Source organism: Eptatretus burgeri, chromosome 11 (assembly GCF_056783735.1).
Source record: "Eptatretus burgeri isolate ZD-2024b chromosome 11, Ebu_testis_v1, whole genome shotgun sequence".
Lineage (NCBI taxonomy): Eukaryota > Metazoa > Chordata > Myxini > Myxiniformes > Myxinidae > Eptatretus > Eptatretus burgeri.
In genome coordinates, this window is record NC_140971.1 from 44,177,830 (window position 1) to 44,198,606 (window position 20,777).

At 40.2% G+C, this 20,777-nt stretch overlaps 1 long non-coding RNA gene across 5 annotated transcripts in view; it reads right to left on the minus strand.

Annotated features, from left to right (window-relative positions):
* Window positions 1–16,687: 16,687 nt before the first annotated feature.
* The window catches only part of LOC147016970 (uncharacterized), a 242,185-nt gene continuing 238,095 nt past the window's right edge, over window positions 16,688–20,777 (minus strand). For all 5 annotated transcript variants that reach the window (XR_015049272.1, XR_015049274.1, XR_015049273.1 and 2 more), the window contains one exon: window positions 16,688–18,450. This is a non-coding gene — a long non-coding RNA (uncharacterized LOC147016970). The remainder of the gene's footprint in view (window positions 18,451–20,777) is intronic.

Here is a 20,777-nt window from a genome sequence, read left to right on the forward strand (position 1 = left end):
GTGATATACGCTGATTTTGAATGTATCTTAAAAAGATAAATACTGCTTCTCCGAATCCAAAAGAATCACATACAAATAAATATCAAAAACATATTCCTTGTGGTTTCTGTTATTATATCAAATTATCTGTTGGAGAAAGGTATAATAAACTTGAACATTATAGTGGAAAAAGATCTGAACTTCACAAGAGTTTGTAAAACGATTAAAAAAGGATTGTATAAGACTAACTAAATTAATGAAAGAAACAAATGAACCGATGGAATTAACCGAAGAAGAAAAATTAGAATTTAGAAAGAACAATATCTGTCATATTTGTGAGGAGGAAATTGAGGAGTCTAAAGTTAGGGATCATTGTCATCTTTCTGGTAAATATAGAGGTCCCGCTCATTCCTGTTGTAATCTTAATTATAAATTACCTTCTTTTATTCCAGTCTTTCTTCACAACAGCACCAACTATGATACACATCTATTTATAAATGAACTTTCAAAAACACCAGGGAATATTTCTGCCAGAACAAACACAAGTCAAAAGTATATTTCATTTTCAAAAATGATATTCACAAAACCTTTAACTCGTATTAGGTTTCTAGATTCTTACCAGTTTATGGGAACACCACTTGCCAACCTAGCATCAAATCTAAGCTCCACGGGCTCTTTTCCAAATCTTAATTCATTCCTTCCAAAAGAGGAAATTCTAACTAAAGAGAAAATTCATATTAAAGAGAGAATTCAAAGTAAAGAGGAAATTCTAATTAATGAGGAAATTAATGAAGAAATTCTAACTGAAGATGAAATTCTGGTGATAAAGAAAATTCAAACAATGAATGAAATTCTAACTAAAGAGGAAATTCTGATTATAGATGAAATTCTGATTAAAGAGGGAATTCTAACTAGAGAGGAAATTCAAACAAGGAATGAAATTCAAAGTAAAGAGAAAATTTTTACAAGTAAGGGAATTTATCCTTATGATTATATGGATTAATTTATGAGATTTAAAGAAACACAACCTCCTTCAAAAGAAAGTTTCTATAATAACATTTATGAAGAAGAGATAAGTGATAAGGAATATAAACACGCACAAGAAATTTGGAAAATATTTAAGATAAAGAACCTTGGAGAATATCATGATTTGTATCTAAAAACATGTTTTATTGTTAGCTGATGTGTTTGAAGCTTTTAGATCACTCTGTCAAAATAAAATTTTTTATGGATTAGATCCTGCCCACTATTTCACAGCTCCTGGTTTAGCTTGGAGTGCAATGTTGAAAATGACAAAACAAGATATAGATTTAATCAGTGATGTAGATATGCTTTTGATGATTGAGATGTCTCAGAGAGGTGGAATATCACAACTATGTTCAAAAAGATATGCTAAAGCAAATAATAAATATCTTCTAAATTATGAGAGTGAAAAAGATAGTCATTATTTGATGTATTTTGATGCTAATAATTTGTATGGATGGGCAATGTCTCAATCTCTGCCTTATGGTAAATTAGAGTGGGTGGAAGAAAAGGATTATGAAAAGGCTTTGATGAATATTGTTATTTCTTCTCAAGAGGAATTGAATGAGGAAGAAGAAGGTTATTATTTTGAAGTTGATTTGAGGTACCCGAGTGATCTTCATAATAAGCATAAAGACCTTCCTTTTGCATGTGAGAAAGAAACCCAAAAGAAAGAATGGTTAAGTGATTATCATAAAAGTTTTAATATTAAAGGTAAATCAACAGAAAAGTTATTAACAACATTCTATGATAAAGAGGGATATGTTTTGCATCAAAGGAACTTGAGACAATATTTATCTGCTGGGTTGAGAGTAGGTAAAATTCATAGAGTTTTAAAATTTAAACAAAGTCCTTGGATGGAAAAGTATATTAAATTCAATACAGATATGAGAGCAAATACAAAAGTAAAATTTGAAGGGGACTTTTATAAATTAATGAATTATGCTGTATTTGGAAAGACTATAGAAAATGTTAAGGCCCGGTCACACCTTGACGTTTTAGCCAGCGATGGCAACGTATTAAAATGTATGTAAAACGCTTACTTACGTTGAACTTTTGATGTTTTTTTTTAAAGATTCGGACGTATTTATAACGACTTGGTCTTATGTATAATGCATTGGTAATGGACACAGAACGTTTCGTTGTGTTATAGATAACTTATACCAACGGATGCTGAACCTGTTGTCGGCCTACACAACCGATGCCCAACGATAGTCTAACTTAGGCATAGCGCGTTGCACGCATCGCCGACGATGTCGTGACGTAGCCTATTAAAAGGCTGACGCACAACGATTCGAATCATAACTGCCGTAGAAATGGAAGTGTCAACATCGCGGTCACACCTTGGCGATCTTGCCAGCGTATGCCGACCTAAGAAAAATGTGTCTAAAACGTTGGGGCACGTCAAATACGGTATGAGTAAGTTTGGTATACGTGAGTAGAACGCTAAAGTACGCTATCATACGTCGTAGTAAGTAGAGTACGTCAAGAAATTTTAAACATGTTCAAAATTTTACAACGTACTCGGCGTATGACACACGTTCCGCATGTGATGGGGATAAGTTTTACACACGATATGTGGACGCTTACACACGTCCACAAAGGCTACTTATAAGCTACTCATAAGTCGAAACACGTCGCGGTAATGTCTTTTTTATGCGAAACTTATTTCTAACTTATGTTTGACGTGCTTTGAACCAATTCTTTACGTAGTCCCAACACACATCGACGTATGTAGACGTATTCAAATGACATCTTCCGGTCGACAAAAAAAAAAATTAACGTGTTTCTCGCTTACAACTGCCATATAAAGACGTGTTCCCAGCGGTTTTGGGAATTGGTATATAAAAATGCTGCTCATAAAAGGGGAACCCAACAGTGTTTTCGAGTCCTTTTTGAGTCGATGTCCATGTCAGCAGTAACAGTATCAGTATCAGTATTAGTATTAGTAGTAGTATTAGTCGTAGTTTGTTCATGTTTGGCAGTAGTAGGTGAGTGTGAGGGGGAGGGTGTGGGTTATGATGGATCATCCTTGCGTTTAACGATTTAACGATTTAAATGATAAACTCAACGATTTAAATGGCTGCATCTCCACTATTGAAAGTAGACGCTTGCGCTCAACAATTGGATTTTTTTTTACACTCAACGACTTTTAAACAGTACCACTCAGCTATTTTCATTGTTTACAATGAACGATTTAAATTGCTGTCACTCGCCTTTGTTTTTTGACGCTGGCGCTCGGAAATTTTAATAGTTTCTATTGAACGTGCTAAATCGCTCAAACCCCACTATTGAAAGTAGACATTTGCGCTCAACAATTGGATTTTTTTTACACTCAACGACTTTTAAACGGTACCACTCAACTATTTTCATTGTTTACAATGAATGATTTAAATTGCTGTCACTCGCCTTTGTTTTTTGACGCTGGGGTTTGGAAATTTGAAGCGTTTCTTCTGAACGTGTTAAAACGCTCAAACTCGACTATTTTAAATAGACGCTGCCGATGGACAATTGGAATCATAGCCAAGCTAGACATCGAAGTGTGAACATCCTCGTCATGCCGAAGAAAAGTTTGAAGAATGCTACAAATAAGTGTCCTGGCCGTGGCCGTGGACGCTGATGCAAGGACGATCCATTATACCGACGTCTTTCAGCCTATGAGTAACTTAAAAGTAACGTCTGTCGATGTGTGGCAACGATCGCGTAACGTGCAAACAACACGTTAATCATAGGTTAGAGATAAGTTTCGGGTACGCGAAACATTACCTCGGCGTGTCTCAACTTATGATTAACTTACAAGTAGCATGTGTTGACGTCTGTCAACGATCGCAGACCATGCATACAACTTGTGGCCAGCGTAGCGGAACGTGTGAGTCATACGGCGGCATACGTCGTGAAATTTCAAGCATGAAAAAATTTGAGGACAACCAAAAAGTACAACGTTTAAAGCCAACGTACAACGACGTATGGCAGTGTTTTTCAGCGTGCTCTCAATGTTATCAAAACTTACCCATAACGTATTCAATGTGTGCCAGCGTTTTAGAAAAAAAAATCAAAAATCGGCATACGTTGGCTAAAACGTCAAGGTGTGACCGGGCCTTTAGAAACAGACAAAACATTAGATTCGCAACATCTTGGAAAGAAGCTTCTAGATTGATAAATAAACCAAGTTTTGAGAGAGAAGAGGTTTTTTCAGAGAACTTTTCTGCTATTCATATGAAAAAGGAAAGTATTGTCAGCAGTTCTTGATTTATCAAAGATATTGATGTATGATTATTTAGCCTGGTGTTGGCGCAGTGGTGAGGGCAGCAGCTTGGGATCCAAAAGGTCCTGTGTTCAAGCCCCGTTGGACCACTGAATTAATACACCAGGGGGTTGACTCAGCCTGTCATCCTTCCGAGGTCAGCGAAATGAGTACCAGTGTACTGGGCCAGTGTATACCCCATAGTGTACCATATCCCTGTGTCGTAAGAGACGACCAGGGTTGCGTCAGGAAGGGCATCCGGCGTAAAACATGTGCCAAATCACTATGCGGATCATACGGATGATCTGCTGTGGCGACCCCAAAAGGGAGCAGCCGAAAGAAGAAGAAGATTTATGTCTGATTATTTGTATTATGACTGAAAGAAAGAGTATGGTGAAAATGTTTCATTGTTGTATATGGACACTGATAGTTTTATTCTATATATAAAAACCGATGATGTTAATAAAGATATGAAGAAAATATTGGAGTATATGATACAAGTAATTTTAGTAAGAAGAGCGAGTTATTTTCAAAAAAGAATGAAAAGGTTATTGGAAAGTTTAAGGATGAGTTGGGTGGAAAAGTAATGAGTGAGTTTATTGGATTGAGAGCAAAGGCATATGCTTATAAGTATGGTCATCAGATTGATAAAAGGTTAAAGGGAATAAAGAAATATGTAATAAAGAAATCAATAACTTTTAGAAATTATTATAATTGTTTGATGAATAAGAAAGAAGAATATAGGAAAATGAATACAACAAGAAGTTATAAACATAAGATATATAGTGAAGAAGTAAATAAAAAGGCATTAGGAGCCTTTGATGATAAGAGATTTATTTTAGATAATGGAATAGATTGTGTTCCATATGGATATTGTATGATAGAGTGAATAGAATAGATTGTGTTCCATCTGGACACAAGTTTTAACAATGGGAGGATGGGTTAGGAAGGGCTACCGCCGCGTTTTTGACAATATATAGATGGTCGAATGAAGTATTAATCAAACTAAAGAGTGGAGAAAATCTCAGTGTTGGTATATAAATGGAAAACATAATGAATGTGAAAAATATCAAACAAGCCTTATTGAAAAAATAACGAAAACAAAGGTACATAAAACAAATAAGCGAATCAATTTAAAAACCAATAAGTTAGAGGATGTAAAGAAAATAATAAATTTCCTTGAATGGACTGAAAACTTTGATGGTTATCAATTGAACAATGGAAAAATAATTTACGACAATCTCAAAATGATATGCAACTCAGGGGGTGGTCAGATGGGATCAATGAGAGAAGTTTATCATTTCATCATGACACAAAAAGGGGTGTCTTGAAAAATATAAAGATTCAAATGTTGTATTTTTAAATATTTTAGATGGGCATTATTGTGCAAAGAAAATTAATCTATTGAAAGAATTTGAGAATGAACAAATCTTTATAGGTTCAATGAGTGAGCAAAACAATATGCATTGGTTATTTGAAAAAGAGTGTCCCGAGGCTAACATGTTTCAGATATTTCTTCAGCATCACCTTTAACAAATCACATTACAACTTGGCTACTTGAACAAATCTTATCCTGTTGCATTGGCTATTTGAAGAGAGTGCCCCTTGGTTAAAAGGGGAGAGAAATAAATATACCTTAGGTTAAAAGGGGGGTTTATTTTTTAGGGAACAAATATGGATCGCTGATAATCCACCATTCACTTACATGGGGAAAAGTGAGCCAGAATCAGTATACTCACCCGACTATTAACCCTTGAAGCTGGAATCATGAATTTTCTTGTGCTTAATCATCAGGTCATTCCCCATCGCATGGGCCCATCGCGTCAGGTTATATTGGGTAGGCGACTACCCATGTCCACCTACCGGCTTGTCTGTCTGTCTGTCTGTCTGTCTGTTCGGTCCAGTGCTCCGTTAATACAATGGCGATTTCGATGAAACTTGGTGGGTAGGTTCAGACCATTACCTGGTTGTGTGCAAATGAGAAGCGTTGCATTGGGCACCACCGTTGCCAAGCAACGGGACTTTGAAATTTTTGAAATATCATAAAAAAATTAATTTTTCGAAAATCAAAAATCGGGCCATGAGTGACTGTGGGCAGTACATTCAGCCATATTGTCAAAAATTTCCAGCCGAATCCGATTAAAACTGTCGGAGAAGATCGACTTTGAATGAACCCTGGTCGAAAACAATAAAAAAACGAAGTTCGTTATATCTCAGAGACTATGAGTCAGATATAAATGAAACTGGCATGGGAGGTTCATGGTATGTCCGAGTTATGTGTGAGAAGGAACCGTTGCTATGGACACCACCGTTGCCTAGCAACGGCCGAAAAACCTCTAAATGTGGGGGTATTTTAACGAAAAACAATCTGCAGCATTAACCCTTGAAGCGAGAATCATGAATTTTCTTGTGCTTAATCCTCAGGTCATTCCGCATCGAACGGGCCCATCGCGTCAGGTTCTATTGGGTAGGCGACTACCCATGTTCGCCTACCGGCTTGTCTGTCTGTCTGTCTCTTCGGTCCAGTGCTCCGTTAATACAATGGTGATTTCGATGAAACTTGGTGGGTAGGTTCATACCCTGATGTCGTTGGGTGCAAATGAGAACCGTTGCTATGGACACCAGCGTTGCCAAGCAATGGGACTTTGAATTTTTTGAAAAATCATTAAAAAAAATTTTATTTGAAAATCAAAAATCGGGCCACGAGCGACTGTGGGCAGTACATTCATCCATATTGTCAAAATCTCCAGCCGAATCTTATGAAAATGGTCGGCGAAGATAGACTTTGAATGATCCCTGGTCGAAAACAAAAAAAACCGAAGTTCGTTATATCTCAGAGACTATGAGTCAGATTTACATGAAACTGATATGGCAGGTTCACGGTATATCCTTGTTATGTGTGAGAAAGAACCGTTGCTATTGACCCCTCCGTTGCCTTGCAACGGCCGAAAAACCTCAAAATGTGGGGATATTTTAACGAAAAAACAATCTGCAGCATTAACCCTTGAAGTTATGAATCATGAATTTTCTTGTGCTTAATCCTCAGGTCATTCCCCATCGAACGGGCCCATCGCATCATGTTCTATCGGGTAGTCGACTACCCATGTCCGCCTACCGGCTTGTCTGTTGGGTAGATGCAGTCGAAAAAAAATTAAAAAAAATTTTGATCTCCCCTGAATGTCAGTATTTCCGTCGATATGTTTGTTAGGTAGTCGATCTTGTCAAAAAAAAAATTTTTCAAAAAAAATATTTTTTTGAAATTTGTTCTACCCTTATTATCACTTTTTCCATCGATATGTTTGTCTGTGAGGTAGTCGATCTCGTCGAAATTTATTTATTTATTTTTTTTTGAGATTTGTTCTACCCTTATTATCATGATTTAAAATGGCGATTTCATTTGCGACAATGGCGATTTCGATGAAACTTGGTTGGTAGGTTCATACCATGACCTTGTTGTGTGCAAATGAGAACCGTTGCTATGGACACCACCGTTGCCTTGCAACGGGACTTTGAAATTTTATGAGCATTATAAAAATTTTATTTTTTCGAAAATCAAAAATCAGGCCACGAGCGACTGTGGGCAGTACATTCAGCCATATTGTCAAAAATTTCCAGCCAGATCCTATGAAAACTGTCGGAGAAGATAGACTTTGAATGAACCCTGGTCGAAAACAATAAAAAAACGAAGTTCGTTATATCTCAGAGACTATGAGTCAGATATACATGAAAATGGTATGGTAGGTTCACGGTATATCCTTGTTATGTGTGAGAAAGAACCGTTGCTATTGACTCCTCCGTTGCCTCGCAACGGCCGAAAAACCTCAAAATGTGGGGATATTTTAACGAATAAACAAACTGCAGCATTAACCCTTGAAGCAAGAATCATGAATTTTCTTGTGCTTAATCCTCAGGTCATTCCCCATCGAACAGGCCCATCGCATCATGTTCTATTGGGTAGTCGACTACCCATGTCCACCTACCGGGTTGTCTGTTGGGTCGTCGATCCAGTCGAAAAAAAAAATTTTTTGATCTACCCTTATTGTCAGTATTTCCGTCGATATGTTTGTTGGGGAGTTGATCTTGTCGAAAAAAAAAATTTTCAAGAAATTTTTTTTGGGGAAATTTGTTCTCCCCTTATAACTTTTTCCGTTGATATGTTTGTCTGTTGGGTAGTCGATCAAGTCGAAATTTTTTAAAATTTCTTTTGAGATTTGTTCTACCCTTATTATCAATATTTAAAATGGTGATTTCAGTTGATACAATGGCGATTTCGATAAAACTTGGTTGGAAGGTTCATACCATGACCGAGTTGTGTGCACATGAGAACCGTTGCTATGGACACCACCATTGCCTCGCAACGGGATTTTGAAATTTTATAAAAATCGTAAAAAATTAATTTTTTCGAAAATCAAAAATCGGGCAACGAGCGACTGTGGGCAGTACATTCAGCCATATTGTCAAAAATTTCCAGCCGGATCCTAAGAAAACTGTCGGAGAAGATAGACTTTGAATGAACCCTGGTCGTAAACAATAAAAAAACGAAGTTCGTTATATCTCAGAGACTATGAGTCAGATATACATGAAACTGGTATGGTAGGTTCATGGTATGTCCTAGTTATGTGTGAGAAAGAACCATTGCTGTGGACCCCTCCGTTGCACTGCAACGGCCAAAAAACCTCCAAATGTGGGAATATTTTAACGAAAAAACAATCTGCAGCATTAACCCTTGAAGCTGGAATCATGAATTTTCTTGTGCTTAATCCGCAGGTCATTCCCCATCGAACGGGCCCATCGCGTCAGGTTCTATTGGGTAGTCGACTACCCATGTCCGCCTACCGGCTTGTCTGTTGGATCGTGGATCCAGTCGAAAAAAATTTTTTTTGAAATTTTGAAATTTGTTCTTCCCTCATTATCAGTTTTTCCATCGATATGTTTGTCTGTTTTTCTGTTCGGTCCAGTGCTCCGTTAATACGATGGCGATTTTGATGAAACTTGGTTGGTAGGTTCATACCATTACCTCGTGTGCAAATGAGAACCGTTGCTATGGACACCAACGTTGCCTGGCAACGGGACTTTGAAAATTTTGAAAAATCATTAAAAAATGATTTTTTCGGAAATCAAAAATCGGGCCACGAGCGATTGTGGGCAGTACATTCAGCCATATTGTCAAAAATTTCCAGCCGGATCCTATGAAAACTGTCTGAGAAGATAGACTTTGAATGAACCCTGGTCGAAAACAATAAAAAAACGAAGTTCTTTATATCTCAGAAACGATGAGTCAGATTTACATGACACTGGTATGGTAGGTTCATAGTATGTCCTAGTTATGTGTGAGAAAGAAACGTTGCTGTGGACCTCTCCGTTGCCGAGCAACGGCCGAAAAACCTCTAAATGTGGGGGTATTTCAATGAAAAAACAATCTGCAGCATTAACCCTTGAAGCAAGAATCATGAATTTTCTTGTGCCTAATCATCAGGTCATTCCCCATCGAACGGGCCCATCGTGTCAGGTTCTGTTTGGTAGTCGACTACCCATGTCCGCCTTCCGGCTTGTCAGTTGGGTAGTCGATCCAGACGAAAAAAAATTTTTATCTCCCCTGATTATCAGTATTTCCGTCGATATGTTTGTTGGGTCGTCGATGTGTTGAAAAAAACGTTTTTCAAAAATCATTTTGAAACTTGTTCTACCGTTATTATCACTTTTTCCGTTGATATGTTTGTCTGTTGGGTCGTCGATCGAGTCGAAAAAAAAAATTCAAATTTTTTTTTTTTTGAAATTTGTTCTTCCCTCATTTTCAGTATTTCCGTCGATATGTTGGGAAGTCGATCTCGTCGAAAAAAAGGAATTAAAAATTTTTTTTTTTGAAATTTGTTCTACCCTTATTATCAGTATTTCCGTCGATGTTTGTCTGTCTGTCCCTCTGTTCGTCAAGTGCTCCGTTAATACAATGGCGATTTCGATGAAACTTGGTTGGTAGGTTTATACCATGACCTAATTTTGTGCAAATGAGAACCGTTGCTATGGACTCCACCGTTGCTGAACAACGGGACTTTGACATTTTGAAAAATCATAAAAAATTTATTTTTTCGAAAATCAAAAATTGGGCTATGAGCGACTGTGGGCAGTACATTCAGTTATATAGTCAAAAATTTCCAGCCGGATCCTATGAAAACTGTCGGAGAAGATAGACTGAATGAACACTGGTCGAAAACAATAAAAATAAAACCAAGTTCGTTCTATCTCAGAGACGATGAGTCAGATATACCTGAAACTGGTATGGTAGGTTCATGGTATGTCCGAGTTATGTGTGAGAAAGAACCGTTGCTATGGACCCCTCCGTTGCCTCGCAACGGCCGAAAAACCTCTAAATGTGGGAGTATTTTAACGAAAAAACAATTTGCAGCATTAACCATTGAAGCGAGAATCATGAATTTTCTTGTGCTTAATCCTCAGGTCATTCCCCATCGAACGGGCCCATCGCGTCAGGTTCTATTGGGTAGTCGACTACCCATGTCCGCCTGATGGCTTGTCTGTTTCGTAGTCGATCTTGTCGAAAACAAAACTATTCAAAAAAAATTTTTGAAATTTGTTCTGCCCTTACTATCAGTCTTTCCGTCAATATGTTGGGTAGTCGATCGAGTCGAAAAAAAAGGAATAATAATAAAAAAAAATTGAAATTTGTTCTTCCCTTATTATCAGTATTTCCGTCGCTGTGTTTGTCTGTCCCTCTGTTCGGTCCAGTGCTCCGTTAATACAATGGCGATTTCGATGAAACTTGGTTGGTAGGTTCTTTCCATGACCGAGTTTTGTGCAAATGAGAACCGTTGCAATGGACACCACCGTTGCCTAGCAATGGGACTTTGACATTTTTGAAAAATCATAAAAAAAATATTTTTTCGAAAATCATAAATCGGGCCATGAGCAACTGTGGGCAGTACATTCAGCCATATTGTCAAAAATTTCCAGCCGGATCCTACGAAAACTGTCGGAGAAGATAGACTGAATGAACCCTGGTCGAAAACAATAAAAAAAAACGAAGTTCGTTATATCTCAGAGACTATGAGTCAGATATAAATGAAACTGGTATGGTTGGTTCATGGTGTGTCCTAGTTATGTGTGAGAAAGAAACGTTGCTATGGACCCCACCGTTGCCAAGCAAAGGCCGAAAAACCTCTAAATGTGGGGGTATTTTAACAAACAAACAATCTGCAGCATTAACCCTGGAAGCTGGAATTATGAATTTTCTTGTGCTTAATCCTCAGTCATTCTCCATCGAACGACCCATCACGTCAGGTTTTATTGGGTAGACGACTACATATGTCTGCCTACCATCTTGTCTGTCTTTCTGTCCCTCTGTTTGGTCCAGTGCTCCGTTAATACAATGGCGATTTCGATGAAACTTAGTTGGTATGTTCATACCATGACCAAGTTGTGTGCAAATGAGAACCGTTGCTATGGACACCACCGTTGCCCAGCGACGGGACTTGAAATTTTAGAAAAATCAGAAAAAATTAATTTTTTCGAAAATCAAAAATCGGGCCACGAGCGACTGTGGGCAGTACATTCAGCCATATTGTCAAAATTTCCAGCCCGATCCTATGAAAACTGTCGGAGACGATAGACTTTGAATGAACCCTGGTCGAAAACAATAAAAAAACGAAGTTCGTTATATCTCAGAGACTATGAATCTGATATACATGAAACTGGTATGGTAGGTTCATGGTATGTCCTAGTTACGTGTGAGACAGAAACGTTGGTGTAGACCCCTCCGTTGCCTAGCAACGGCCGAAAAACCTCTAAATGTGGGGGTATTTCAATGAAAAAACAATCTGCAGCATTAACCCTTGAAGCAAGAATCATGAATTTTCTTGTGCTTAATCCTCAGGTCATTCCCCATCGAACGGGCCCATCACGTCAGGTTCTATTTGGGTAGTCGACTTCCCATGTCCGCCTACCGGCTGGTCTGTTGGGTAGTCGATCCAGTCGAAAAAAAATTTTTTGATCTACCCTTATCAGTATTTCCGTCGATATGTTTGTTGGGTTGTCGATGTAGTGGAAAAAAAAAACATTTTTCAAAAAAAAATATTTTTGAAACTTGTTCTACCCTTATTATCACTTTTTCCGTCAATATGTTTGTTTGTTGGGTAGTCGATCTCTTCGAAAAAAAAAAAAATTCTAAAATTTTTTTTTTGAAATTTGTTCTTCCCTCATTATCAGTGTTTCTGTTGATATGTTGGGTCGTCGATCTTGTCGAAAAAAATGAATTAAAAAAAATTTGAGATTTGTTCTGCCCTTATTATCAGTATTTCCGTCGATATGTTGGGTAGTCGATCTCGTCAAAAAAAGGAAATTCAAAAAAAATTTTGGGGGGGGGAATTTGTTCTACCCTTATTATCAGTATTTCCGTCAATGTTTGTCTGTCTGTCCCACTGTTCGGTCCAGTGCTCCGTTAATACAATGGCGATTTCGATGAAACTTGGTTGGTAGGTTCATACCATGACCTAGTTTTGTGCAAATGAGAACCGTTGCTAGGACACCACCGTTGCATAACAACGGGACTTTGACATTTTTGAAAAATCATAAAAAAATTATTTTTTCGAAAATCAAAAATCAGGCCACGAGCCACTGTGTGCAGTATATTCAGCCATATTGTTAAAAATTTACATCCGGATCCTATGAAAACTGTCGGAGAAGATAGACTTTGAAAGAACCCTGGTCGAAAACAATAAAAAAACAAAGTTCGTTATATCTCAGAGACTGTGAGTCAGATATACATGAAACTGGTATGGTCGTCTCATGGTATGTCCTAGTTATGTGTGAGAAAGAACCGTGGCTATGGATCCCTCCGTTGCCTAGCAACGGCCGAAAAACCTCTAAATGTGGGGGTATTTTTACGAAAAAACAATCTGCAGCATTAACCCTTGAAGCTCGAATCATGAATTTTCTTGTGCTTAATCCTCAGGTCATTCCCCAGTGAACGCGCCCATCGTGTCATGTTCTATTGGGTAGTCGACTACCCATGTCCGCCTACCTGCTTGTTTGTCTGTCTGTCCCTCTGTTCGGTCCAGTGCTCCATTAATACCATGGCGATTTCGATGAAACTTGGTTGGTAGATTCATACCATGACCTCGTTGTGTGCAAATGAGAACCGTTGCTATGGACACCACTGTTGCCTTGAAAAAGAGCAATCAGAGATTGCAGACGCTCGCCAGTACCAGTGCGACCACTCCTCATTTTCATAAATGCCAAGGTGAGCCAATGAAAAAAGCCAAGAATTCACAAGGTTTCGGAAAAGTGATGATAATAGAAAACCTATACACCAAGAAAACGCATAGAAAACCATGACACCAAGGTGAACAACGAATAGCCAAGATCTTGTGAGAAAAGCCAAGGAGTGGTCACACTGGCCAGGACTTGTTTTGTGTGGTGTTTGTGTGGTGTAGTGTTCCGTAATTAATAAGAGACATAATTAGAACTGCCACTTTATAACTGCTGGCAATGATGACCGGGTACCAAGGCATCCCGCTTTGATTTGACACCTCACCCTGACCCATGACATTTTTTTCATTAATATTCAATTGAATTCAGAATGTGATTAAAATAAATTCAATTCAAATCAAATGGAAGACCAAATCGGTACAGTCTTGCATTGGAGTAATCAGAAGGAACCCAAACAAGCAAAAAGCAAAGAGGAAGTCATCAGGAGGAACCTGAATCGGATTCGCATTTCAGATACTCCTCCTCTACCCCCAAACCAATCTCCAGGCACAGCCTTATTCAAAAAAATATATATCAAAAAGATCCCAGATCAAAAAAATTTAATTCTGGCTGCCTGACCAGGTGTCCGATCACGTTGAAATTTAAAACATGTATTCAACATCACCACTAGATCATAAATGTGAAGTTTCACGTCGATCGATGAAGCGATTCAAGAGAAAGTTTTTTTTAACTTCCACTCAATCCAATATGGCTGCTTGACCGTGTGACCAGTGATTTGTGAAAACCCCTGGTATCCCCAAGACTTGGGGGGGGGGGGGGACATTTGTGTGAAGTTTCCCCTCCATCTATCTAGCTGTTCTGGAACAGAATATTTTTATAGTTTTTTTAAATTTTATTTAATTTTATTTGGTGTGCATTGGCGAGGCTCGTATGAGAGCTAACACACAACACACAACAAGGGGGGGCAGGAGACAAGAGAGGCAGGAGAGGGAAGGACAAACCAGTGGGGAACAGAGACATTAGGAGATCTGTGGAAGGGATGGCGCAGGGAACACAGGGTATACAAGATGGACACTACAGGGACTTTCAGGAAAGAAAGCAGGGAATTTGAAAGAGGTGGGGTTGAGGTGGATTAACAGGGGTAGAAAAGATCATGGCTTTGGATGGGGGAAAATAGGTGGTTGTGCACTGCTGTTTTGATGGCCTGGAGGGAAGAATGGGAAGAGTGTGGGAATTTTTTCCAAAGGTGGAGAAAAAGAGGAATGAAAGAGTGAAGGTGAGCAATGATTCGTGATTTCGGTAGTTTTACCAGCAGGGGGTTTCTGGCGGACCTTGAGCGCCCTACAGAAATATGGGGAGGGGGGACATATCGCAGACAGAGCAGGGGGGGGACGAGACTGGAGAGGAGACGGTAAAAGACAGAAAGACCACCACCCTGCCTGTGGTGAGAGAGTGATAGGCCCAAAGGCTCAGCCTCACCACAGGAGATAACAATGATCCTAAATGCCTTGGTTCCACAAAGTGAAGCCGAGAAAGGTGAGTGGCAGGAGCACCAGCCAAAAGGAGAGAGCAGTACTCCATCAGGCTACGGACGAAAGCTTTGTATGTGCTCAGGAGCTCTGAAGCCATTCTGGTGTTGCTTTGGCTGTATCCTTGGGTTCATTTTCCTGTTGAAACATAAATCTTCAACACAATCTGTCTTTTTCACTCCGAATCAGGTTCCCCTCATGGATTTGGCTCCATTCATTGTTTCCTCTATGCTTACAAGTCTCCCAGTCCCTGCCACTGAAAAGCATCCCCATAGCATGATGCTGCCACCACCATGCTTCACAGGAGGGATGGTGTTCGATGGGTGATGAGCTGTGCTCGGTTTCTGCCAGACATAGCGCTTTGCCTTCAGGCAAAAGAGTTCAATTTTTGTCTCATCAGACAACATAATATTTTGCCTCATGCGCTCAGTCTTTCACGTGCCTTTGTGCAAACTGCAAGTGTGCTGTCGTATGCCTTTTTCTCAGGAATGGCTTCCGGCTGGCCACTCTCCCATAAAGCCTGGAATTGTGAAGTGTGACAAAGATTGTTGTCCTTCCAGAAGGTTCTCATAACTCAGCCAAGGAACTCTGTAGTTCTGTCAGAGTGGTCATTGGGTTCTCAGTCACCTCGCTGATCAAGGTCCTTCTTGCCCAGTTGCTCAGTTTGGTCAGACGGCCAGTTCTAGGAAGAGTCTGGGTAGTTCCATCTTCTTTCCATTTTCCTAAGGATGGAGCTCACTGTGCTCTTGGGAACTTTCAACACTCTAGAAATTGCTTTATACACTTCCCCAGATCTATGCTTCCTCACAATTATATCTGGAAGTTATATGGACAGTTCCTTGGACTTCATGGTTGAGTTTCTGCTCTGACATGCACTGTCAACTGTGGGACCTAATGTAGAGAAAGGTGCATTTCTTTCTAAATCATGTCCAACCAATTGAATTCGCCACAGGTGGACTCCAATCAAGTTGTCGATAAATCTCAAGGATGACCAAAGGAAATTGGATGCATCTGAGCTCAATTCACAGTGTCATAGTAAAGCGGTTGAATCCTTATTGACTCAAGACATTTCAGCTTTTCATTTTTAATTAATTTGTAAAAAAACAATTCTAAAAACATGTTTTCACTTTGTCATTATGGGGTATTTTGTGCAGATCGGTGAGAAAAAAATTAAATTTACTCCATTTTAAATACAGGCAGTAACACAACAAAATGTGACAAAGGTCGAGGGGTGTGAAAACTTTCTGAAGGTACTTTAGATATTTGGTACATTGTGTGTGCTGTTCTTGAATCATTGTAAAATTTGTATCTTAATAATACTTTATACAAATCACATCCAGTATAAATCACCCAATCTGAAAGTCGTTTTGACCACAATTTAATGGCAATGTGTTTGAATCTGTGCTAGATGCGAGAATCACCATCGCATTGCATCATTGACATATTGCGTCACCACCAATATATATATTTATATATATATATATATATATATATATATATATATATATATATATATATATATATATATATATATATATATATATATATATATACATATACATATATATACATATATATATATACATATACATATATATACATATACATATATATATATATATATATATATATATATATATATATATATATATATACATATATATATATATACATACATATATATAGTGTGCATATGGAATAATTTCACTTTGAAATTCGCTAATAAGACATAGAAAGGAATGCTATTTCACGTTGCATATTATCGTTTGTGAAACACCTTGTATTAGGTGTTTTTTTCTGATTTCTTTCTGATACACCTCTTTCTGATTCACCAAAATATCTTGCCATGATGTTTGAAACGATAGATACAAAAAAAGAATTCGCATTTACCAAAACAATATACTGTACAGGTAAATGTATTGCATTGTCGTGTTCAATATCTATCTTTCACAATCATGGTTATTCTTTGATTACTTCTCGATTAAGGAAGCTCATCAAAATGTGTAGGCGGGGGGGGGGGGGGGTCAACCCACAATTTCACCACTTGTGTGAGCTGAGCTACTTTTAATTAAATTATTAACGAACAGTTGTGTGTGTGTGTGTGTGTGTGTGTGTGTGTGTGTGTGTGTGTGTGTGTGTGTGTGTGTGTGTGTGTGTGTGTGTGTGTGTGTGTGTGTGTGTGTGTGTGTGTGTGTGTGTGTGTGTGTTTTGCTGTTGCTGGCAACTATCTCCACATGTGGGTAGGTTTCGGGAGATGGATCAGAGACCCACCAGGTCTCAAATTATCCATCTCCATTGTGCATTGGAAAGATGTGTATTATTTATATTACAGTGCATTGTAAATAAGAATGTATTGAAGATAAAAGTGTTATTTTAATTGAAAAATTGACTGTCACGTATGAACATCACACACACACACACACACACACACACACACACACACACACACACACACACACACACACACACCTCAAAGCCATTCAGCCTGGGTTGGAATCCTTACCCAGTTATAACCTGTCATTCCCAGTGTCTTTTTACAGGAAGGGAAATTCATCAATGTGTATGCCGTCCCTTGAATGGACGTTAAATTGGGCGTCCCATCTCTTTGGATTAGTTGGTGGATGTTAAAGATCCCTCAGTGTCATTCATGAAGAGAAGGCGAGCTATTGCCGGCACCCTGAACAAATTACAAAGTCCTGTCCTAACTCCTGCTGGGAAAGGGATGACAAACCACCCAGCATGACCCCTGGTAAGAAACTTCTTCGGCAGAACCGACACACTGTATCACATCAATATATCAATGCTAGTTGAAGCTAGTTGGAGCGACGTAAAGGGTAACATTAAATGACCTCGACCCCATTCCTCAGGAGGTGTAGGTAAGTGTTTTGGAACCCACAAAAATTTATTTCTTCAAAATGTCACCAGAATTAGAATAGCACCGGACAACGCTGGGTACCCCTGGTTGTATGGTATGTAGGGTGAACTCTATGGTTCGGTGTTGACTCGATGCCGCTTTCGCATCTCCACTCTGCATTTCCAATCTCAGTAATTCGTTTCCGAATGGCTAATTGGAAACGCCTTCTTGTATGTTATAAACACAAGAAAACACGTTCAGTGTCATAGAAACGAATGATGCGATGGTTAGTCAGGTTAGGCCAGATTATATCTGTGACTTGCTTCAGGTCTCATGTAAACCTGTACTAACCTGTTCCATGGTCGGGTTGTTGGCGACTAAACCATCTCCCCCACCTGGTTTTTTGGTGAGGAGGGTGTTTGGATATGGACATCCAGCAGGATTAAAAACAAAACCTGTCAAAGGGCGGAGGAGCTCCTTGTGAGCCAACGGCCATCCATATGTATGCCCAACTGTGTCTGTGGACGTCCTCCTGCAGTTGGGTTACTTCTTATTAGGTTGGTGGCAGGAATTGCACTCCAGCCACCATAAAACCCTTCATTCTGCAAAACACAAATATACCATCAGAGATGGGAATCCCCCACCATTGAATAAAAAGGTCATACATATTCCAGATAATGAGGGAGGTGAATTGGAAACAAGACATCATTTGGTCATCATCTCGATAAAGTTCCCCAGGGGTGAGGAACGTAGTAACCAAAAATAATTGAAATCAGATAAGCGGTTTTCCATTTATTACAAAAAACATTTTTTCAAGATGGCCACACCAGTCGGCCATCTTGGATCCGGCCACGCCCATAGGGTTCTTCGTTTTCAGGTGGTACATGTGTGACCCAAATTTCAAATCGATATGGCAAACAGTTTATGAGTTATCGCACTCACAGCTATAAATGTTGAAACCCAGTCGGACGGACGGCCGGACGGACGGACGGCCGGACGGACGGACGGATGGATGGACAGCCGGACGGACGACCCGGGTGACAACAATATCCCCCTTCCGCCACGCTGCAGGGGATAAAAACGCAAAGAAATCTGAAAACCCACTCCGTGGGAGTACCTCCTGTGCAGCTTCCCTTCGCAGGGCAGCTCACCGGATGACGGGATTGGGGCAAAGCCTTCCTGACCCCCGATCCTTGATGATGGGAGGGAAACCACGGGGTAACATTCCCGGGTCAGATTACGGGAGAGTTTGTCGGAGTGGGGCTGAGGCGTCGTCCACCAGACGGCGGTCTCCTTGGGTTAACCTGAGGCAGTCCCTTCGGGTGGGTGCCTGGAATGTCCTATCCCTAAGAGAGGATGATCACCTGTCTCTGTTATCATCTGAGCTCAAGCGTTTGGACATCGGTATTGCAGCACTCTCTGAGGTTCGGAGACCGGATTGCGGCGAGATCATGATGGGTGGTTACACCTACTATTGGTCTGGTCGCTCTGATGGTTACCATGCCCAATGAGTTGCTGTGGCTGTGTCCAATAAGCTGACTCCACTTATCATTGTGGTAACACCGGTCAACGAGCGGATAATGAGACTAAGGATTCGTCACCCCTTAGGTGTCATTTCCCTGGTCTCTGTTTATGCTCCGACTGAGGTGAGTGATCTCTCCGTGAAAGATGTATTCTCCGCCATACTCGAGTCTGTGATTGATCAGTGCCCCAGACGAGATACACTTCTAGTCTTGGGGGATTTCAATGCATCGACTGGAACTGATAGGGATGGTTATGAGACATGTGTTGGTCCCCATGGGTCTGGAACTGTAAATCTGAATAGCACCAAGTTCCTTGACTTTGCAAGAAATCATGGACTTAGGGTGGCCGGTTCATGGTTTCAGCACCCACAAGCTCATTGCTGGACTTGGTATTCCAACACTGGTGGTGTGGCAAAGGAGATTGACCATGTCCTCATTGATGGTCACTGGAGGATGATCCAGAACTAAAGGGTCTACCGGAGTGCTCAGTTCCTCAATACTGACCACCGGCTTGTTGTAGCAACTCTGAAGTTGCACCTTAAATCCAGGAGAATGGAACCATCCCAGCCTAGGCTGGATGTTGGCAAGCTCAAGGATGAGAGGGTAGCTGAGGAGTTTGAGAACAGGCTGAGTGGACATTTGGGGGGTCAGGGTGCTTTGGGGGTTCCTGAAGAGTTGTGGAGTGCCTTCAAGACCACCGTCCTTGATGTTGCCGGTGGATGTCTTGGAACTCACCACAGGGCAAAGAAGAATTTTGTCTCTCAACGGACACTGGATACCATTGACCAGAGTCGCAGGGCCAGGCTGAATGGCAGAGCTGAGCTGTTCAGGGAGCTGAGGCGTAAAACTGAACATGCGCTAAGGATGGACAAGGAGGGCTATGTGCGAGGAATCTGTGAGGGGGGAAAGCATCACCTGTGGTCAAGTGATTCTCGTCCTGCTTACTGGGGAATTCACGCATTGCGTTCATCCAAGCCCATCCCTCGGTGCACTGCAGTTAGAGCAGAGAGTGGTAGGCTCTTGACAGAAGAGTCAGAAGTGAAGGCCCGCTGGGCCGGTTACTTTGAGTGGTTGTACCAGGCTGATCCACCAGCTGTCGACTTGGACATCAGGGGTGTTGCTGACCCTCCAATCAACTGTGGTCCACTTTCCCTTGTGGAAACACAGGCTGTGGTGATTCGGTTGAAATGAGGTAAAGCTCCAGTGATCTGTGGCATCCATGCTGAACTTCTCAAGGCTGTTGGAAATGCTGCACTCATGTCGTTGCTTGCAGTTCTGTGATCTGCCTGGAACACAGGCATCATCCCAACTGACTGGAAGAGGGGCCTTGTTGTCCTTCTCTGGAAAGGGAAGGGTGATCGCCAAGACTGCAACAACTACCGAGGGGTGACGCTGCTCTCAGTGCC